The sequence below is a fragment of the Myotis davidii genome, unplaced genomic scaffold, assembly GCF_000327345.1.
Source record: "Myotis davidii unplaced genomic scaffold, ASM32734v1 scaffold524, whole genome shotgun sequence".
NCBI classification, from domain to species: domain Eukaryota; kingdom Metazoa; phylum Chordata; class Mammalia; order Chiroptera; family Vespertilionidae; genus Myotis; species Myotis davidii.
The window spans coordinates 1,346,997-1,353,903 of NW_006299263.1; the positions used below are offsets into that span (position 1 = coordinate 1,346,997).

General features: G+C 43.4%; 1 long non-coding RNA gene across 1 annotated transcript in view; it reads left to right on the forward strand.

The window, feature by feature from the left end:
- The window catches only part of LOC107184830, a 12,722-nt gene extending 7,489 nt beyond the window's left edge, over positions 1–5,233 (forward strand). Inside the window, exon 3 of the long non-coding RNA XR_001515738.1 lies at positions 3,383–5,233. This is a non-coding gene — a long non-coding RNA (uncharacterized LOC107184830). The remainder of the gene's footprint in view (positions 1–3,382) is intronic.
- The last annotated feature ends 1,674 nt before the right edge of the window (positions 5,234–6,907 follow it).

Sequence of the window (6,907 nt, forward strand, 5' to 3'; positions counted from 1 at the left end):
CTGCGCTAGATTCAGAGCAACGAGAGATGGAGAGGAAGACAAGCCCCTGACAGCTGAAAGCTGCTGCTCAAATCAGACGGCCCCGTGCGCGGCGGCCAAAGCGATCCTGCGGGGGTCGGCGCAGGTGCGCGCCCACCCGCGGGAACCGTCCGAATGAATGGTGACCCTGGGCGCTGCCCGGCTCGCTTCAAGGCCGCTTCGCTTCTTGTCAATTGTTGGGTATTTGCCCCAATAAAAGAATGACAGCGATTTCAAAACCTCTTAGCACTAGCTTTTTGCCTCCAACAAAGTACCACGGAAAGCTTTAAAAATAAGCAGTTTTTGTAAATTCGAAGAAGCGGAGAGCTTTGGTTTAAATTGAGGGAGAAGTAGAGAGAGAGAGAGACCGAGAGAGGGAGAAGAAACGAATATAAAACATCCTTGCAATGCATTTATCAATTTCTGAAGACAGCAGTTGGTTGGAAAGAGCCATCATCTGGGCCTTTTTTTTTTCCCCCGGGGAAAACTTAACATTCTGATAACGTTCCCCTCAAACTAAAATACCTTTCTGGTGGAAAAACGACATGGGCGGTCGCTTAGCTCAAGACTTCCACCATGTTGACTAGGGTTTTAGATTTAGGACTGTTTGTGTTCTTAGTCACTAAAGATTCCTGAAGCAGACCTTTCCGGAACCCTTTGGACTTGGAGGGATGGGGCTGCGACCAGAGTTTCAGGTTGTCTTGACCGAAGGGCGTCAGGACATACCGCTGCTGCCCTCTCCTTAGTTTTTCTTCAAGGCCTGGTTTTGTGTGGCTGGAGGACGGTTTCATAGCAGTCCTCCAGGCTGTTGCTGCAATGCAGGCTATTTGCTCTCTCATCTTGCGGCATGGGGGGAGGGGAGCCGGCGATGGTTTTGTAACAGGCTCTGCAGGCCTGAGTGGGAACGCCTTAAATGATGAGCCTCGGGTTAAAAAAGAAAAGGGGGGTTGGGAGGGGGGGGGGAGAAAGCAGCTGATGCTGAATTAATAGTTAGAGAAGACCCCTGGGGCTTCCTCCTACGAGGGGGTCAGGAGTCCTTTCCCCTCCCCCAGTCACAGATTTCATATCTGTTTTTAAACAGTCAGATCAGATGCTGGGGCATTTGTGATGGCTTCTTAAAACTTAAACCCTGGGGCTTAAGAGCTGTCTATACTCCTGATCAAACTCACCCCAAATACTAACACGTTAAGAAATTACATTCTAAAACCTCCCCAAATCCGATTGACTGGGCTGTTTGGGGCCCATATGGCTGGACAGCTGTGCTGCTCCACGTGAAAAGACACCATTGCCCCTCGGATGGTATAAAGCGGGGGTTCCCCAGAGAGCTCAGACATGACCTAAGTATTAGCTTAGCCTAGGGTGAAGACTGAGTTAAATCTCTTCCTTCTTGGAGGTTAAAATAAAGACAACAACAAAAATCAAAAGAGGTGTACTTTTGAATTCATTGTAAATTGCATGCCTCCCGGCTGGTCCCACCAGAGGAAGGAAGGAACATAGGAGAAATAAACTCTCTTCGACTTACCACAAGCTTGATGCAAGGTAAACTGAAGACACAGGAGATTGGAAAGAAATATATTATTTGCCAAGTGTACCATGTGTCGGTGACATTTGTGGTTCCCTGTTCAGAGAAGCAGGGTTCTGACCTCAGCTGATGCCTCAGTGTTAACCATAAAGAAAGGCCATCAGAGCGCAATTTCCATGGTGAGAAGATGAAACCTTGCTTTAAAAAGAAAAGCCCATTATGAAATGCAGCCGGATTTAATTTTTAATACGATGGCGGATCCTCTAACGCATTCCTTGCTGGTGTTTGCATTCAGGAGGAGGGATTCATTATGTGGCAGAAATCAAAATTACCGAACACTCTGCAGTGCTTTTAAACGTGCTCCTGGTTTTTTAAAGGTGTCCCAAATAGAATATTCTATCACCTTCAAGTAGTGGTGGCCGGGAAAACAGAATACAAAACTCTGTTTCTACTGAAGTGTTCAGGCTAGATAAGAACCAGGCTTGATCTTACTTATCTTTTGTGCATAAGCATACAGCATGCTCCATACCCCAGTTCTTATCTGGCCTTAACAAATATTTTAAAGTAAGAAAAAAAAGGGGGGACCGAAAGGGGACCCTTACAAATCAATATGGAACATGAAATGGGGGGAAATACTGTTTAGCAAGGTAGATTCATAAGCTCTTAGTCCAAAGTCAATCAACACCGTTTTGGAGAATTATTTCAATAGTGAAACTACCTCCTTCAAAAAGCTTAAAATTAGCAGATACTGCCGTGTTCCTTTAATGTCAGTTTCCGTCTTTGGAAACAGCCACAGACAGTTCTGCAGTTACTGTGGCTTTCAGAGAAAAAATAAAACTGAAACAGTTTTGGAGATAATATTTGAATGGCATAACTAATGATGGAACCCCAGAGATCATTATTTTTTTTCTTGAATAGAAGAGGAAAACAAGGCCTAGAGAGCAGGAACATTTCCTTCCTGAATTATGTGGATGGTTTGTAGCAAATTCTGTGGGAAAGTTAAGAACAAATCCAGTTCTCTTCATTTCTTGCCTGTTTATATTTCTCACATCATATTGGAACTTAAAGTTTCCTTATAATTTTGGTAAGTAAAAGAAATAGCCAACTGGTCCTAGCAAGTACGTTTAATGTGTAGCTTGGGTTTAATTTTGAAAATCAAGTGTTTGTTTTTGTTTTAAATTTAAGTTTCTCTAGTGCTAGTGATATTTCAGAACAAATTTAGGGAAATACACACCGCTAGTCTCTTGTGGCCTCAGAGGGATGGGCAAGAGCCGCACAGAAGATTCAGAGCCTTTGGCTAAGCAAACCCAGGGCCACAACATGCCTAGAAAATAATCACATTAAAGCTAGAGCGAGAGGTTTTGAAGAAGGACCCCAGACAGGGAAAGGTCTGGGAAATAGCATCCTTTCATAATCATTTGGGGGGAAGGATGAGGCATGTGACAGGAGTCTCTGACACATATCCAGTTTATCAGGTGGCAGTTACCAAGTCAATTTGTTTTGTTCCTGTATTATTTAATACATTATTCATATTGTACAAAAAAGGAATCTAAAAAAAAAAACACCCGAAAGTAATTAAACAGTGGCATGATGAAGGTGACTGTGTGACCTTGGGCAAGTAAGTCACTCTCTGTCCTTGTTTCATATCCTTTTCTTCAACATGAGGTGCTTGGAGTGATGACTTCTAACGTTCCTTTTAACACAAATAGGGTATGATTCTACTGTTTTAAAAAAATCCACATGTTCCCGAGTCTGGAAGATAGTGTCTCCTTTTTAGAATCTATCTGGCAGACACTATTTGAGGCCTGTAAAGTTGAACACAGAAAGCTTAGGGAAAAGTAGTGTGTGTGTGTGTGTGTGTGTGTGTGTGTATGTGTGTTTAAATGGCATTCATCTGAAAGTACAGCCCCTCCTGATTCTCGATTTACTCTCTAGGTCAGTTAAAGGTCCCTCTATGAGGAGCAAGCATTTTCTATCTCCCTCCGAATGCCTCATCACAAGGTAACTGTCTGCCGCTTGTCCCCTCACATAAGCAGATCCAACCTGAGCCCTGAAGCAGATTTAAAAGCCCTCCTCTTTAGCTCCAGCCTGACCTAGATTGCAGGAGGATGAAGACTAAGGATTCATTTGCAATGCTTATGATGGGCATCTACTGCAGGGTTCTCAGAAAGAAACCCTGTTCCCCTTCTCCTCTGATAGCACCACAACTAAATCTTCCTGTTCAATTGCTACATAGGACATGAAGCTTTTCCTAATGAATTACCTGCCCCAGGAAGAAGATCTGCAACTCGCTAGTGCTTCAGGCAATTTTTAGCATGTGTCAGATTGTGTTTGTGTTGGAGAAGTTGGAGTGTGTGTGTGTGTGTGTGTGTGTGTGTGTTTTCCGGTGCAGGCAAACTGTTTTTTCCCCCTGTCTTTATGCAGAGACATACAGTTCCACATACCTTACAAAGAAAAAGCCTGGTTTGTGTTTAAGAGTCTGATGGGATCATGCAAAAACAGTGTTCATGTGCATAAAGGATGAGACCCCGGTTGGGATAAAATGTTCGTATTCATATACCAGATACCGTTTTAATGTGAACTGGACAAGGCTTCCTTTGAGTTTCATTTAGAGGCAGCTACCATGTATAATACATTACAAAACCAGTGCATTACACTTGAAAAAATGGTCCTGACTAATAAGGAGCTACCGATTGGTGTGTTCATTAAATATACAGATTTGAAGCAGAATTAGTAGAAATTGCTAAAATGGAAATCTTGTCAATCATAAACGAGTCAGCTGACAAGTCGGAGGGAAAACCCCCCTAATGTGATTCATATATTGTAGGATTGTGTCTGAGGATGATTTAAATAAATTTGGACATTAGGTGATGACAAGATGAAAATGAAAAATAGCATCCAATTGGGCAAAAGGCTGTAGTAGGCCTGGGGGGGAGTGTGAAAATGAAAGCGAGGGGGGAAATGGAAGAACGAGGGGGTCATTTGGAGGATAGCTTGTTTGTAATGAATGAATGAATAGATGAAATCTAGAATATTTATTTCCCAGTAGCCGACACTCAGGAGACATTCAACTATTGTTCATAAAAGAAAATCAGTGTCTCTTCTGTGTTGAGCAGCATCAAACAGATTATCTGCATATATAACTCTGCTGGGAGGCCAAAATGTCGTCAGCTCCAAGTACAGTTCGGGGAATATCGGCTTATTTTCGATCTTTAATATCAAAAATGCCATAAACCGGTATTTAAACACACTGTATGTAAAACGAAGGGGGGCACTTCGTACCAGCCAGCTATGTGCCTGGCAAGGGGCTATTTAGGCATTTTTCATATATTACCTAAAATCTCACAATCTGCCAATTCCGTTCCACAGAAGAGGTGAGCAGTTAAGTGACTTCCTCAAGTGCATAAGCTGGAGCTGGAATCCAGTTGTGATCGGCCCCAAAGACTCTGCTTTCCCCATTACCACTCCATACTGCGGGCTTCCCAGAAGGAACAAGAATAACGTTACATAATGTAAAGCTGATGTAAAAAATTAAAACTTGTCAGCGTTTGTCCTGCCCCCCCGTACCACGTTGAAGCAAAGCACCATGACACTGACAGAGTAGATGAGAAACACCACTTAAGATCATTTTTCCTGCTAACGTCTGTTGTACACTATGCAAATATGATTGCAAAAGTGGAACATTATCAACACTTTAATGCTAGTTATCTTTCAAAGATGATACTTAGAGTAATCAACATAAACTTAGTATACTGTATCCTAAATAATACAAATGTTGGCACGCATCATTCTGACATCTTAGTACGATCTAGAAAGCTGATCTGGGTGATATATAGTGATAATAACATTCTGCATTTAAACAGCATCTTAACAGCCACAGCATTTCATCACCTGGGGTGGGTTGGGGGAGGGAAGCCAGAAAATAGAGAAGGACTTAGGGCCTCATTTGGGGAGCAGAGTGCTCTGGGAAATTCTATTGGAGGAGGACTGTAAATCAAAGGGAGCATGCTTTCATTTGGTCCTGGGTGATCTCCTGCTTCTTGGACATAGGGCTGATAAGAGGGACCCCTGCATGGCAGAGATGTCCTCCCTGTTTTTGGTGCATGATCAGATACCCTGGGCTGACACTAAACAACGCCGAAGAAAATGGTGGACTGAAGCAAGGGATAGAAAAAATAGGAGGAAATAAAGAAAGAAATGATGGGAATTTCATTTTTAGGGGATTTTCCCCCCTCTGATTAATATATATGTTTAAATTGTTGAGCTGCTCTAAGACAGGAAAAGATGGCATTTTATTCCAAAGTCCTTACTAGTCATATGCCAACAACAACACTGTTACAAGAGAGTTCCCGCTCTAATAAAGGAGACTGCCATGCTGGCAAAATGCACTGTGATGTGGGCTACTGGTCTGGGAGGCAGAGACTTGGGTTCTAGTCTTTGGTTTGCTACAGTGACCTTGCAAAGTGACGAGTCACTGTCCCCACTAAGCCTAATTCCTCTCTTACTTGTAAGTGGAAGGTGAGGGTTCTGTCCCCTCACCCGGATCCCCAACCTTTCTTAGTTCTGCTCCCTGATCCCCTCTCCTGAAGCTCCCTCCCATTGCTTGAATGACAGCAACTCAACTCAACTCAACTCAACTCAACTCAACTCAATGTTTATGCTCTTGGGGAATTTTTAAAAGGCAGTAACAGCAATGAACAGCATTTTCTGAACCCCTAAGCCAGTGAGGGATGGTTATTTGGGGGAGACAGGGAATGGTTTCCTGGCACTTCTGAAATTATACTGGCTTTGCATGGGTCATCGTCCTCTTTGACCACAGAGGGTGGACTCTGTGAGAGCAAGCAGGGCCCGTGGAGCCAACACAGATGTGAGACCACATACTAGCTCCATCACCTACCTACTCAGTGACTTTGGGCTAGTTTTTCATGTGCAATATGGAGATGTTGATAAAACCCACATCACAGGGCCAGTGTATACTGAGAGAAAACCCAGTAAGTGCGAGCTTTTGTACTTCTCTGTCTTTCTCTTTGAAAGGTAGGCCTAGGGTAGGCCACTCCTGTTCCTGTCATCCCCTCCATGTCTCAGAAAAAGAGAGTACAGGGAGGAGGGCAGGCAAAATGCAATGTTATGTGTTGTGTGGTCCATGGCTGGCCCAGATCTGAGCAGAAGGGGAGTCTGGGGCAGGATTACTTCATGATGAATCTTGTAGTTGACTCACAATTTGACTGAACAAGCCTTGTAAAAATAGCACATTATGAAATAGGGAGAAATACAGCTATGAATGCTTTCTGAATTCTGGGGCAAAGTTTGTGAATTCTGAGGGTCTCAGGAGCTCCCACAGAAATGGAGCTCAAACTGGTGGGGGAT